The sequence below is a fragment of the Thunnus albacares genome, chromosome 11 (assembly GCF_914725855.1).
Source record: "Thunnus albacares chromosome 11, fThuAlb1.1, whole genome shotgun sequence".
Taxonomy (NCBI): Eukaryota; Metazoa; Chordata; class Actinopteri; order Scombriformes; family Scombridae; genus Thunnus; species Thunnus albacares.
In genome coordinates, this window is record NC_058116.1 from 29,853,575 (window position 1) to 29,869,743 (window position 16,169).

General features: G+C 39.0%; 1 long non-coding RNA gene across 1 annotated transcript; it reads left to right on the forward strand.

Moving 5' to 3' along the window:
- Positions 1-12,910: 12,910 nt before the first annotated feature.
- LOC122992619 lies at positions 12,911-15,578 on the forward strand. The gene is made up of 3 exons (XR_006406082.1): positions 12,911-13,640; positions 14,078-14,176; positions 15,109-15,578. It is a non-coding gene; the product is annotated as an uncharacterized LOC122992619 (long non-coding RNA).
- The last annotated feature ends 591 nt before the right edge of the window (positions 15,579-16,169 follow it).

The window sequence follows — 16,169 nt, forward strand, 5'->3', positions numbered from 1 at the left end:
AAGAACTGACTGTCCTGCTTGTTCAAGCTACACATCTTCACCGTTTACACCTTATGAGCGTAAACGTATTCTGAGCTCCTCAAATTGATTTAATCTTCTGTTCATGTTTGCAGCAGCATTTGCAAAAAAATGTCAGAGTTAACCCTTAAATTTATAACCACTGACCCATCCCAACTGCCTTTCAGATTACCTCACAAATCACACTGTCATTGTATAGTTTAACTTATTTTTTGTCATTTTTTAAAAGTAGTTAAGTGATCTAGAAATAGAAATTACAATCACTATCATATGCATAATATTTGTGAGCATAAAATCCTCAATAGCAAAACCCAAAATACACAAGGCTCATGTATTCCATATTTAAAGGGGACATATTCTACACATTTCCAGGTCTATATTTATATTCTGGGGTTCTACTGGAATACTTTTTCATGATTTACAGTTAAAAAAAAAACTCCTTATTTATCTTCTACTGGTCCTTTATGCAGCTCCTCAGTTCAGCCTCTGTCTGAAACAGGCCGTTTTAGCTCCTGTCTCTTTAAGGCCCCGCCTCCTGATGAGCCCACTCTGTTCTGATTGGTCAGCTTCAGGAAGAAACAAAATACAAACAGTAGGAGTAGGATTCCCCTTCTTTTTCCCTTTCGTTACTTTAAATATAAACCTCTCAAATACATTTGTACACATTTGAGCCTGAATCTGATACAAAATATACGAACATGAACAACCTGTGGAGAAACCATAGCAACAAAAGCTACGAAACAGACGGACATTTGTTGGTGTGCACGAACAATCTCATGTGATCTTACTGGGAAAGTAAAAAGACTTCAGGAGACGTTTCTACATACATTCACCTCAAGTTTTGGAGCTTAAAATGTTGAACTTAAAAACTATGTTTCACATGGATATCCAACATAATAACAGTATATAAATAACACAAAATCACAAAAAAAAACCCATAATATGTCCCCTGTAACTATTTTACTAGGTCACTGCTGACAGCGACAGGTAATAATCAGTACGACAGAAGCACTTAACCAGGAACACACACTCACACACACACACACACACACACACAGGAAATAGCTTTAATACCTGTAGAGACTAGGTGAGTTAATATGTTCCAAATCTATGGAGATGTATTTTCTATGAATAGGCCCCCCACATGTACACACATCACTAATTAATTAACCAAATGCACACGATGGGGTAGGGGATGGATGATCATTGGCCTCGATTCAGGTTAATGAGGAGCGATATCAAATCAGAATGACACCTGATACCTGCTATATATCTTCTGATAGACAGGCCCATTAAAAGACTTCAGAGAAGGGGAGTTAATGCGGGAAAAATGAGAGTGACTGCGGAGTGACCTGATAAAATATGGAGGAAGAGGAGTGAATGATGGCAACAGCGGGAAAAAAAAATGGGAAAAATTGCGACTGTAATATGCTAGGTGTGTGTGTGTGTGTGTTTGTTTATAAGGGAGAGAGAAAAGATAAATCAGCTGAGCTTGTAAAACCTTTTAAAGGTGTAATTTTCTCCACTGACATTATTGCACACAAAAAAAAACGCCAACTCTGGCGTTCTGCTGCTGCGAAGGTTGATTTCATTCCTATAAGATAATTAAAGGAGGATACAATATGTATAGAACTGGTGATTTTTCTTAAATTAGATTTTTTTATTTTTTTTTACCAGTGTCCTTTTATATTATCTGTTAAATAAAGCAGTACTTCCATCAATTTTTCATCACCCTTTTCATTACACAAAGAACAAGTGTCTTCACACCCCTAAGGGTCCTGACATGCTTCAAGTTGTTTAAAGAAGCAAAACAGAAGGAGGGAACCAGAGAGAGGGAGGGGGGGCAGAGGGGGGGGGGCTTTTTCCCCTCCTCTTCCTCTGAGACTAAACACCAGCAAACCACCATGTGGGATCGAGACAAACCAAGCCCTGCTGTCTGACTTACTACCCCTAATTCACACAAACACACGCCCCCCCCTCTGTATACTAGCACACACACACACACACTGACTTTAATCTCCCAAGACGTTAACGCGGCCTCTGTGGGAGGCATTTTTACTTTCATGATTCCTCCCCGCAGCTACCGAAGTCGTGCCCCGCCCTGCTCGTTTTTTGACAGCGGTGTCAAAGCCGTGGGTTTTTTTTTTATATATATATATATATATATTTGTTCAACCTGAGCTTGGAGCGCAGAGAGAAAAGGATCAAACATGTCGCACTGTGCACACGCCCACCTTAATTATTTACCCACAAGGAGCTGGAAACTTAACTGACTGCAAAAGCCGCAGTCATACACTCACATCACCTTGTAAAAGTGTGTGTTTATAGTGTGTCGGTGACTACTGGAAGCATCGCAGATGTGACGCTGAATCTGCGTGACTCATGACAGCGTCAGGACCCGCAGTGTGCGCTCTGGAGAGGTAAAGATCTATCGCACATGTAGAGTCAGATTTTTTTTTTTTTTTACTTTTATTTAAATGAGTGGATTCCAGTGAGATCGAGCTTTTAAGAACTCGCCTTAATTAACATTATCCCCTGTGCCTGGATCAGAATATTTTGGTCAGTGCTCAGCTTGATGTATGCAAATTAAAAGCTAGGGCTAATTTCATTATACAGCTTCAAGTAGATTAGTCACAACTCAAAAATCACAACTTGTAAAATGGCCATGAGTCAAGAGACAGAGAAATGTGTGGCAACATTGGGACAGAGCAATAATACTATATTACTTGTCTGCTCACAACACTGTAAAGACTTTTTTTTTTTTCAGGCTTTTTGTGCAGAAACAAATGAGACTAAAGAGAAAGTGACTCTACACATGGAGATCAGTTTACTGGTCATGGGGAGAACTGTGAGCATCCTCAATTCTGAGAAAATAACCTCAGCTTGGGAAATTCTGTGTTACAAATTGAAGTTGTGGAGTATTATATACGCGTACGTGTCTACGAGGGAAGGAAGGGTCTATCGAATGATGCAACTGAGCTGCATTATGGGAAATAGGATCCACTGTTTTTGGATCTTGACCATGAATGCAGGTTTAAGGCAGAAGTAGACAAGCCGCCATTACTGCAGCGGTGACTGACTTGTAAACCTACATATAGTCATCTCAGGTCTTGTCACCAAGAAAGTTGTCCTGTAAAAGAGGTTCTATGTTGAAAATATAGTCATTATCTGCCATTAAATTAAAGGTTAAAACATATAAAACGTAAACAGATTTAGCCTCATTTTAACAGATGACTGGACTGTTATCAGTAAACTTTAACTTTAAAAGCCTGTAATCTATGAAATATCATATAATTCCTGCTGGGTGTAATGAGCAGACTGTGGACGTCCATCAGACGTGCTACCTTCCTGTTATTGAAACTGGTCATAACCGATTTCAGACTGGTGTTTTTAGACCGAACCCCAAACCGAACCTCTGTGATCACTGTCGGTGTAAACGTCTTCAGTTCCACTTTAACATCGCTGTAATGGAGGAAACATCTGAGAGCAAAACGTCTAAATTAGCTGCTGGATTTGTCAGGACATCCATCCAGTGTTGATTGTTCATTTTTTAAGCTGTTCCTCACAAGTTCTCCAACTTAAAGGATGCTCCATTAACCCAGAAGAACTCAGACCGGTCATAATGATACTTCCCTAACTTGTTTTATATCAATTTGTTCAAGAAATGTGGTCAGAGCAGGTTAAATGTGATACAGGGCGTCTTATTAAAGCATCAGAATTGTTAAATTGGTTGAAACCAACCTTTAGTAACAAAAAAACAAGCTTTTTTAAAATTAGCTAGTTCTAGCTCACATTTGCTGACCAGGCAGACCGCCATTTTGGAAGTGATGTCATGGATTCACACATTGTCACATGACTGCACCAGGATGTTCAGTAGATGTCACTTAGGGAGTTAAAATCAAGGATAAAAGCTGTTATAAGGAATTTTCCAGAGCATTGAAAAGGTTGGTGACACCTGTGTCACCATGGGTTCTTAGGGGTTAAAAAAAAAAAGGGTGCTCCTTTAAAATATTCTAATTAAATTGAATCAAAATATCCAGTTATTTGAATTAGCAAACAGTTTTCCCTTTTTGTCCTCTTAAGTTGCTTTATGGTTGCTGAAATCACCTTATTCAACACTGTCTGACACTATCCTGCACATTATTATGATTATTATCTATCAGCTTGCTTCACCATTCCATCAAATAAAAGCAGTCTGGTTGTCTTGTGCATAATTATATACACTTTTCCTACAAATTCAGAGGAATAATTGGCATCTTTAGAATGTTTTTCTATCTCCACTAGAATATAAGATCGAGTTCACTGTGTTTGAAAATTGTTCGGCTGCACAGCGTGAGTCCGTCGTGACCGGCGTACCGGAAGATAAAAAAACCTTGTGACAAACAGAGTTTTCACTAATTATAATAAGGTGTTTTATTTGCTATTCTTGACTGAAGACTGAGAGATGTTGAAGCTAACAGCTGTTCAATACTAAATTAATTTTGACGGTTGTCAACTTGACATGAACACAAGCATTTTCATTTTCACACTCCACAAAGTAAATTAACACTTTATTATTATATTTTGCTGCCAACTCAAATAATTACAGACTAGTTTTTTGGGGGGTTTGTTGCAACCTGTGACTTCAAATCAAAGAGTCCAAAGTGTGAATTCTGGTCTGTAATGTCTACTGACGTTCTGGCCTTTGGATGTAAAAAAAAAAAAAAAGGGCAAACGAGGGGTGAACCTAATTACTGAAAGGGAAAGTTCTTGTTACAAGGATTAAGGACGATGCTTACCACCCTTGTCGAGGATAATAAGGTTGTTGAAACATGTGCCCTCATACACACACACACGCTGATCCATTCACACAATACATTATTGCTTTTATCAAAACAAAAACCCATAATACGCTTATTCAAGATTTTCAAGATATTCATACAAGTCAATGCAAGCTCGCTCGCTTATTATCTCATTTAAATGCTGTTTTTTTTTTCTTCTTTTCCTCCAGCAGCACAAACAGCTTCATTGTTCCTTCTTCATAAACCTGAGATTAAAGAACAGTTTAAGTGGCTCCAGAATCGCCGGGGGGGGGGGTCGGTGGGGGGAGCCATCTTTGGCTAAAATCATTGTTTTCATGTAATTAATAGAAAATGAGGTAAGCTTTTTCAATAAAAAAAAGGACTGAAGGACAGATAACGAGGGTGGGAGATGGGACACAAGACGCTATTGTTCCCTTGAGGTTTCACAGTCTTAAGAGGTATACAAGATTTCACGCATGGAAGATGGGACGGGGATGTAAGCTAACACAGCTGTGCAGATAGCATTCAGTGACGCTGGAGCGGAGGCCAACCAGCCAACCAGCCAGCCGGATAGCGTCGCCACTGAATCTGACGTCACGCTTATGACTATGAATGGACGGGGGAAATGAAAGGCAAGAAAGAATAAAAAATGTTTGTATTTTTATGAGTGTGTGTGTGTGTGTGTGTGTGTGTATGTGTGTGTGTGTGATTTGGAGAGGGGAACTGCAGTATTGTCTTGACTATTTTGACTTTTTTCCTCCATGGGTGTTGATATGGAAGAGTGGCAGAGAATAATATGTGGACTCACCTGCGGGGGGGAAAAAAAAAACCCACTAAAAAGGTCTTATCTTGTAACCTGGTTAGCTTGATCACACTGTGTTAAAGACGAGAGTTATTGTGTTATTTTGAGCCGGGTGAGGGGGGTGGGGGGGGGTGGTGGAGGAGGGGGGGTGGGGGGGGGGACTTTCCACATCCAGTATGAAAAACAACACGCAGAGCAAACAGAAAGAAAAGAATGCACTCACGTCAGCACACGTCTTGGATGTTCAAAGGCACATTTGACTGAAAGTGTAAAATGATTGCTCCTTAGTTTGAACCAATTATGGTGTGTGTGATTGAAGCCATAAGAATCCTGGTGGTAACCTCGGGGGCTTTTCTTTTTTTTCTTCTTTCTCATGACTTCACTGTTGAGAGTTCAACCTTCCTGTCTTTGTCTAAATTCAACCAGCAGAAAACATAAAATAAATCTACACTTTCCCCATGTTTGACCCACCAAGGAGCTACATTAACAAGCAACACATTAACACTCATTTCCAAGTTTTTTTTTTTCTTGTATTTTCCCTCTGACTCATAAGATGAGTCTAGAAATAAACATCATGCCCCCTGAAGAAACAAGTGCATTTTCATACCCGTACTTTATCCTCATTATCTCTCATTTAACTTGCAAACAGTCTGCCATACTGCTGAGGCAATTAAGCTTAGTTCAACACAGGGCCAGAGAGGAAATCTAATGCCAAGGCTAATGTGGAAATTAGCTTAACTTGAGATACATTGCCTTTTTAGTAAAGAGCATAATGCGTTTCCTTGAACACGGAGACACAAAAGACATTTCCGTCAATGAGACGATTGACCGGCGACTGCTAACTGATAATTGAGGTTTAGAAATGAGGAGCAGAGTGAAAAATGAAAGGGGTTTTCTGCAGGAAATAGTAAACAGTAACTTAATAGCTCCCAGTGTAGCGTGTGTGTGTGTTTGTTAGTGTCAGAAAAACACTTGCATGACTTACATTAATTAGAAATAAACACAAAAGGTTTATTCAGACTGAATACGAGGGGAATTTGTGCAAATTTGACTGCTGACTGTGCTGTTTGTTTGTTAGCTTTAGCTAGCTATCAACCTATGAGCCTGCTATGAGTCTGTGTTGTGTTTGTGTGACAGCTCAACCTCTGACTGATCTCAACACTTAACAGGGTCTCTATTCTTTGCTATTTTTTCTCCAAAAAACCCCCTCAGTTTGTCACTCGTCTTATCCGTGCACGTCCAAAAACTGGAGCAATAAAGGTCTCAGCATGAGCAGAGGAAGTTGTTGACACATTTTCGACTCAAACGCGAGTGTCGTAACCTCAAGTTGTGCTGCCTAGACGTTTAGTGCTGACTCCCAACTTTCATGGCATTTCTAAAATTGCAACGTTTCCTAAGTGACAATTACAGGATGAAGGTAAAATGTAGTGTAGCACAGTAGCACATGTGGTCTCACTTTAAAGGGGGACACACATGCACATTTCCAGGCCTTTATTTTTACTCCTGGGTTCTACTGGAATATCTCTGCATGATTTACAGTTTTAAAAAAACTCCTTATTTATCTTATACTGGCTCTAAATGCAGCCCCTCAGTTCAGCCTCCGTCTGAAACAGGCTGTTTTTAGCTCCGCCTCCTGATCAGCCCACTCTGTTCTGATTGGTTAGCTGCCTCTCAGCCGACTTCCACCATCTTTCACTTCTTTTTCGTCTTGTTCTTTACTCAAAATATAAACTTCTCAAATACGTCCATACATGAACCTGTGGAAAAACGCAACAATCGTAGCGACAAAGGCTACAACGTGCACGAACAATCTGATGTCAGTTTGATGAGATAGTGGAGGAGACGTTCGCCTCATGTTTTTCGAATTTTGACTATGTTTAACATAGATATCTGACATTATAACAGTATATAAATGACAGAAAATCACAAAAAAGTATGATATGTGTACTTTAAGAATGAGATACTTTAAGCTCAAGTAGTAGGTCAATATATTAAACAGGTGGATCTGGTATAATAATAGTATTTTCATTCCTTTATTTTTTTAAAAAAAGCTGATTGCATGATTATTTTACATCTAATCAGCTTTACAAATATTTTACATTACATTCAGGTAAAGCTACTTAAAAGAACTTTAACTATGAGTTGATTACTTATAAATGTGATATATATAATATAATATAGCATTATAGTTCTCAGTATTCTGTACATTTGAGTTTTTTCAATAATAACTATGCAGAGTATATTAGTATATGCAAATACTGGAAAATGAAGCTTATAACTTTTGCTTGGATTTTTTTTCCAACTGTGAAACTGTTCTTTATGTCCCTACGGAGAAAAGCAATACCAGTCAGACCAATAGTACTGCTATGAAATATGATTTTTGCAAACAGTTCGCTGTTACATTAGAGAGTTCATTTGAGATGAAGTGTGCAGGGGAATGACAGTCTGTAGAAGGAGGAGGAGGAGGAGGAGGAGGTAGGGGGGATCTGATAAATGAGCCAAATGAAGACTTACATCCAAAAATAAGATATCACAAAAAGTCTCATATTTCATAATTAGCGTGTGATTAAAACACCTGGATCATTTTTTTTTTATACATCACTCTGCTGAAATTCCCGTCAGTCACTAATAAATCATTTAAAAGCCACTTCAGAGTCCCTCCCTGTGACTGACAACATACCTGACATTATCTGATCTCTACACTATTAACTCCACCCCTCCGGTGTGTCAAGCAGGTTAAAAACAAACACTCAGAATCAGTTACAGCTACTGTTACTCTCAGGTCTCCTCTCAGTGTGTGTGTGTGTGTGTGTGTGTGTGTGTGTGTCCACATGCCAAATTTAAACATCATCAGCTGTGAATTCATGAGGGTAGGATAGGTTACAGATAATAGCCCACATCTAGCAAGGAAAACAGAAGGTAACTAACAAAAATCCAACAACACGCTGCCAAGACCACTTCAGTACGGTTCCAGTTTCCCTCTTAAAAGGGTTCTCTATTATTCAGGTGCCAGAGAAATTAGGACATTCCCTGGCAGTAAGGATTGGCATCACTATTAAGGACCAGAAGGAGAAGACAAATTACACCAGTTTTAAAGTCCTTACATTGGTTGCCTGTCAGTTTTTGGGGTTTTTTTTTTTTTTTGATTTTATGATTAAATGATTTCACTTGTTTTTAAAGCACTTCATGGTCTAACACCAGCCTACATGCCTGCTTGTAATGTTTGAAGCAGTACAACCCCTCAGGTCCTCTGGAGTCTTTTACTTGGTCCAAAAATGCAGGATAAAATCCTCTGGTGAGAGTAGCTCCCTCCAGTAAACACCAGCACTGATGGGTTTATTTCTAAATTGACCAGATCAGGATCAACCAGAACTGTCTCATCATGAGAACAATGAAATAAATAACATAAAGACAATACACTTAAATCTGTGTAATACATTCTCTGTCTTATTTTTTTGCCCTAGCATTGACAGATTCTTGATTCTTGCCTTAGTAAACATGTAACATTCAACATTCAGTCTTTATACACACATTCACCTGTTGAGCATACATATATATAATATAAAGAAAGGAAATATGTATGCTTACTATAGAACAATATATTAGACGTTACATACATGACTATAGTTAACAAAGATCAGTTTCATGCTAGAAACTCAGATTAACGTAGCAAACACTGAACGCACCACATCGGCTGTTAGTTCCTTATATTATCGTATAACTGCATCGTATCGATGTCATCTTGTAGTTATAGTAGTGGATAAAGGTGTTTACTCCTTTCACAACTTCATAACTAACTTAAAGAAAACATGATGTTCATACCTGCTTCACCTGTGATGTGTGATGACAATAACAGCCCCACTTAGTCCCGTCATTAGTTCTGCACTACTGAGTTCTGTCAACTAGACTTCACTTTACCTCGCTGTAATTGCAAACATTATTATCATATATGTGATGTCTATAGATTCACTGTCAGCTGCAGTGAAGCGGGTTTAAGTTTTTAGGCTGTGAGCCGTCGGACCAGTCTGACGAAGATCTGAGAGAAACTCAAATAAGTTTACATTTAAAACCTCTTCAGCCTTTAATATAATTTATTTAATGATTAATTTTATTGTATCATGTTTTGATAACGTTGTATTCCCTCTTATCTGTTTCTGTTTTATTGAAGGTACAAATAAAAGTTGATTGATTGACAGATTGATTGATAAGGTGTGTCTCTTGTAGCGTGCACTTTGAAACTGACATTCTCTCTCCTCTCTCTCTTTATTTCTCCTGCTATTATCCAGACTAATGAAGCAGAAATGCTTTCAATGCCTCTATTATCTTCAACGTTTCCACACTTGCTACTCGTTACGAGTTTTTTTTTGCCGCAGGCCTCGGAGCAGCACCGACGTCTCACCTTTTTATACATGTAAAGCATCGGTGCTCTGTCTGTAGCTGCAGGACCAGGAGACGATCCAGAGCTGCTGCGTTTTTTTCAGAAGCTAACCGAAGATGGATGCGCACGTCAGCTCGAGTCCTGCACCCACATGTAAACAATGAAGCTTTACCTCTTTCATCTCTCCTTCTCTTCCCCCCCCTCTCTCTCCCTGGCTGCCTGTCTTCTTCTGTCCACAAGGAAGGAATGAAGGGAAGGCCGGAGAACCTCACCTGAAGACCTTCACCAGAACCGAACAAAATGTGATGGGCAACCCCCCCCCCCCTAAAAAAAACAGGCCTTTCCTTTAACTGAAATTTTTAGAACTTCAAAGGTGAGCGAGCGTTGTAAGGAGGAGGCATAGACCGGGGGGAGGGATACGTTTGGGAGTTTTTTGGGCGCAGGAGAGGAGGAGGAGGAGGAGGAGGAGGAGGAGGAGGCAGGAAGGGTTAGTGCTCCTGCCAGTGGGAGAGCAATCATGCATTTCTGATTTTTAATTAAAAGAAATGATTGCCAAGGTCTCTGCTCTGTCTCTTTATCCATCAACCAGATAAGCTTTTTAACCGTGCTGTTGTTGTGTGTGAGTCACTGTGTCCTTCTTGAAAAAAAAACATTTAAGAGGAGATCTCTCCCGAACAGGTTTGGCAGCGGAGGAAGAGCGCGGCTTTTAGCCCTCATCATCCTCTTCTCTATACGAAGCAAAGGAGTTATCAGATTAATTAAGTTTTCCACGCTGAGGTTTGGAAAGAATAGCGTTGGGAGATAAAAGTACATACGTCGGTGTGTGTTTCTGGTAGATTGTTCTCTTATGTGTGTTGTGAGCGCGTTGCCTGAATGTGCTGGAGAACATGCACATACGCTGTAGCCTCAGGAGGATTCTTATTCGCTGTGATTTCATTTGAGAAAAGCCGGCAATATTATTCCTGGCTGTGTCTATATCGGGGGGGAATAACACTTGCGGCGTGTCATTAGTTACGGGCTCGGCGCACCGCGAAATCAACCTAACTTCCCTCTAAGTTTCCATGCCAACAAAAAAAAAAAAAGAAAAACTCCTGACCCCTTCACACACACACACACACACACACACACACACACAGATGTTTAAGCATTAAGGATTCCAGCGAGCTCCAAGTTGCAATTTTAAAATCACGTCATGGCCCTTTTTTTTTTTTTCAGAGTCTCACTTTGATGACAGAAAAACATCACCAACCTCTTAGCGAGGGCTGAAAAGGCTGACCTTTGACCTCACGATTTGAAGCGTGCACCGGGGTCACACCTTGATCCCCTCAGGGGTCGGGGGATGAATGAGGTGTGACGACGAGCCTGAGCAGGAGGGGGGTGAGGGGTTGGGGGGGGGCAGGAAGGCGGTGCGACAGCCAGGACGACATGGTTTCTGTCCTTTTGTGTGTCTGAGAGGTTCCTGCGTTCAATCAGTGCAGCTCGTATATAACGAGGAACGTTTGGGTTCGTTACAGATTGATTTGCCGTCATTGTTATTGGTAGTAATATCACTGTTATGATCTGTTATGTAAGATGAGGACGTCGATTAAAGGAAGTCTGACGGGGCGAAAAACACGAATAATCAGACGTTTTGTAGCAAGTTTAGCCAAACATAAAAGAGGAAACAGTCAGTTTTCTCCTGTGCAATTAATGATTATTAACGACATTTCAGGTGCATTTACTTTCAATTTCACTCCCTTAAAACATATCTCTCATGTCATTAATATCTCTCCCTCTCAGACAGCTATGAATGAATGAATGAATAGTTTATACATTATAAGGAACAAAACAACAATTTGTGTGTTAATGCAACTGATACAATCCATAAAATAACCCAGATTATCAGCAGTATGAAAGAAAGAACAAAAAAAGAAAATTTACTGTAAATTGTAATCCTAATTCTTTTACATCTTAATCATTATACGTCATAATTCTTAATTATTTAACATTTTAAGGCTTTTTTGAAACTCAACAGAGAGTTACATCATTTCAGCTACGTCACCGTGTTCTCAGCTTTAGTTTTACTTTTGTAATTTGTAATTTTGGTGCTTTATTATTGACGTTTATTGACTTTTTGGTCTCAAACAAACCTCTACCTGAGCATCTCTCAGGCTACCATTTCCCATTTAAAACTAGTTCCAAGAAACGAGACCACCATCACCTCTATCCTTGCACCTTTACACCGGCTCCCCGTTTCAGGATAAACTTCACAATCCTTCTAATTGTCTACAGCGCGCCTACATATATTTCACAAACTTCTCACCCCTCACAGCAGCAGCCGACCCCCCTCAGATCCTCCCACCGTGGTTTCTTGTCTGTGCCCGGGGGACGGGGCTTTTTCTGGAGCTGGCTCCTCGGCTCTGGAGTCGCCTGCCGGAGGCCTTTAGACAGATTTAGTCTGTTGATGCTTTTAAGATGCACCTTAAGACCCGCTTTTATTCTTTCTTACTTCACTTTTTACCTGTTGTGTTCCTATCTGATTTCTTGGGTTTAAAATTTGTGTTTAAACTTATTTCTATTTTAAATTTGCTTTATTTTCACAACATCTGTTATGCACATATACGTCTTTATGCTTGTACGTGTATAACAATACAAATACGTTATTCGGCAAAGCACAAATAGTGTTTTTTAAAAATATTTGTTTCATACAAATATTTTTAAAATTATTTGTTTTGGGAAGAAAAAAAAAACATGTCAATTGAACTTATTGTAACACTTTAATTTTCTAAAAAAAACAAAAACAGGATTTTTAAGCCTCTTTCCACTTTTATTCAAATACAAATACAAATAATTTTGCTGCCTCAACAAATATAGATACAAATACAAATACTGGACTCGCTACTGTAAACATATGTTTCTGTCTTTGTGAATCACTTCAGTGCAAATCCTGTTTGCTTTTTAAAGTTTTGAAGTTTTAGAGTTTTGATGCCAAATGTACTGTATCATTTTATAATTCTGACTACCTACACGATGTTTATGCTAATGCTAATGCTATTTGTTTTTATATAAACAACTACTGTATGTTTTGCATACAGATGAAATCACAGGTTTACATACAGAAATATAATACTGTATATGGATTGAATTATCCCTGCTTTCATCAGGTATAACAGCTGGTTTCATACCGGAGATTAAAAGGGTAGTTGTGTGTTTATGTTCAAATTCTTCACACAGATGTTTTTTAATGTGTTTGTTTCTTTTTAAAGGGTAAAAACTTCCAGGTTCCCCAGAAGAACTTGACGAGCGTTCCCGCTGAGGATTCAACAAGTGGTAGTGTGTGTTTAACAAAGGAAGAGAAGAAGAAAGAGTGATGACTGTATGGCTATAAATACTTTTCATAAGAACAGCAGCTTTAGTTTTACCATCTGTGATCGATACTGTGCTGACACGACATTTTCAACCAACCTTTACTGCAGTTTTGACAACCTCTCTGTCATCTTCAATCATCCGCCAGATATAATCAACTCTAATTCAGACTAACTGCATGAACATGAGGTATGACGCATTCCTTCGTGCATTGTGATTCCTCCATGAGCGTGTGAATTCACCAAAAAAAACAGCCAGCGCATCTAGGAATGATGATGATGGCTATACAAATGCAGAGAGCACATCACCTGACAAGGTACTAAACCCTCACTAGACGTAAATTACCCGAGGCATTTTAATTATGTTATGCTGTTATTGTAGCTACTGTGCTCCAAGTTTGACTGCTTGACTGGAATTTCTGAGAATCTCCCCGGCGGCTGCAACACAAAGCAGAGAGAAAGAGAGAGAGAGATATATATATCTCTTTCTCTCACTACTGACTTGCAGATGGTATGCGAATGTGTGAAGGAAATGTTTGCCAGGATAAAAATGATTTGTTGAAATACATCAGCCAGGAGTAAAGATGTAGAGATCTAAAAGCAAAAGGGGGGGTTCGATGTGTGAAAGATGAAGAGAACTGCACACATATGCAAGCTGAGCAGTATAGCAGCGTATTTTTTATTATATGTACATAAAACACATGTGCGCGTATGCATCTATACTATGTGAACATGTGACATAATGTTTTCACAGGATGTAACGTCCCTAACGATCACGCGGCACCCACGGCGGTTAACGTCGGCAGGAGGAGATTCTAATCTTTGCAGGAGGAAACCATTTTCTAATCATGTGGTACGAGTCAAAGTCTTGTTTACACACACACTCCCATATGTCTAATCTCTGCGATGAGGGAATCTTTATGCACCTCACATTCCACGATACGACATAATAAGAGCCATACAGACAGCTTGGAAAACGATTAGGAGGAATTAGCCTGTTGACTGACTGATGAATAGCCTGAGGAACTGAAGATAACTACTGTCCAGCACATAGAGGACAAATTCATAGTGTTTAAAGGCCAACTGAACATGACATCAGTTTACTGTATATCTCTTTTATACAGTGACAACACTCCCTATATTCTTATTCTCCAGTTGACATGAATTTTTGGCACTAACACTGACAACACTGTAATTTGATTGATGTGATATCTGTGTGTGCAAAATAGTTCCTTTTTATTACTTTAGCAGCCAGTTTTGAGCACACCAGCTGGCAACCTGTTGCTTCGACCCATCTGTGACCTCAAATACTTACTACATATGGAGAAAGAGAGCTAACTATAGACACCATCCTTTCACTAGTGCAGTGCAAACGCAGCACTTTGTGCAGGAGCTCACTAGTGTCTGAGTGTTAACATTAGCAAGCTACGCTAACTAGCATCACCCTCAGACTTAACAGCACGATGCTAAATACTGAATGTTGTATACGGGCAGACAGATTTAACTGCTAATGACTGATAGCAAACATGTCGACTGAAGCACCTTGTATCAACATCCGTAGACACTTTAAAAAATTCAGTAATAATAATAATAATAATAATAGTATGCCTTCCAGAAACATTGTCTATGTTACTGTTGATAATAAATACTGTTACTTTGACAACTGTTGAAATCTAACAAACAGAAATCTCAAAACCTTTACACACTAATCCAAAACTACATGCAGAGGTAAGTGAGAAAAGACGTTTTTTTTTTTTATTGATTTTTGGTTTTGTTTTTCCACAGAAAGCTACAGGGAGCCACTTTAACAAACTCTCAAGCAGCCATTAGTACCAGCAGCCGTTCATGATCAGATGTCAGAGTCAGTTCGTTGGATGGCTGCAGGTTCAGGATAACTCAAGGGGATCAAACAACACAGCGCTTCTGGTACAGCAGGGTTTTAAAATATCAAGTGGACAAGTTGTTTTGACATGATGTGTCTGACATTGTTGATCATCTTCAGGAAAACAGCCTCACCATACACAACTTCTATAACCATGCCCAGATTCTGATGGGTAAGATATTATGAGTTTGAAGCCGTATCTTTTAATGCCGTGACCTAAAAAAAATAAATAAATTTTGCAAAGTAAAATCCGCAAATCAGTGTTCTGTGATGAGTTCTTCACAGAGGAGCTTCACTTATTTATTCCTCTTGAGTCTTGATGAGACTTTTGAGATGTTTCACTGCTTAAAAATCTTGCAAACTGCATCTTTAATTTGAGAAAATATATATTTTAGCACTGAATTTATCATTTAATGTAGTCCATGCATCTATTTTAACAATTTAATTTAATTAACCCATTTGATTTTAGACAACTGTAAATCCATTCTGATTACATCTTCTTTCAGTTAGTTAATCATTTAAATCTACTAATCAAAGCAACCAGTGCAGGTCATGAGTGATACTGGCTGGATTTCATAATAAATATTAAAATACCAATCTATGAATTATAATTATTCATTCATTTAATTGCATTGCAAATCAAAGGCACACACTCACAGCTTCCAATGCAAAAAACCACAGATGACGTAGTGATGTTGGGACGGCAACGTCGGCACACAAAGAGCTGCTTCAGCACCCACAGGTGTGATGTCACATGACCTCATCAACAAGAAAGGACAGATCAACAAGACCACACACCTCAAGACGTTTGGAAGTGTTGTTGTCCAAATGCTGAAAGTAACAGAAGACTTGGTTTGAATATTCTTGATTATAAAATTCAAGATTAAGAAACAGGAATGCAGTTGACGTGTTTCTATTGAAAAACAGTGTGTGGTGACAACAATGACTATAATATATTTGCGGC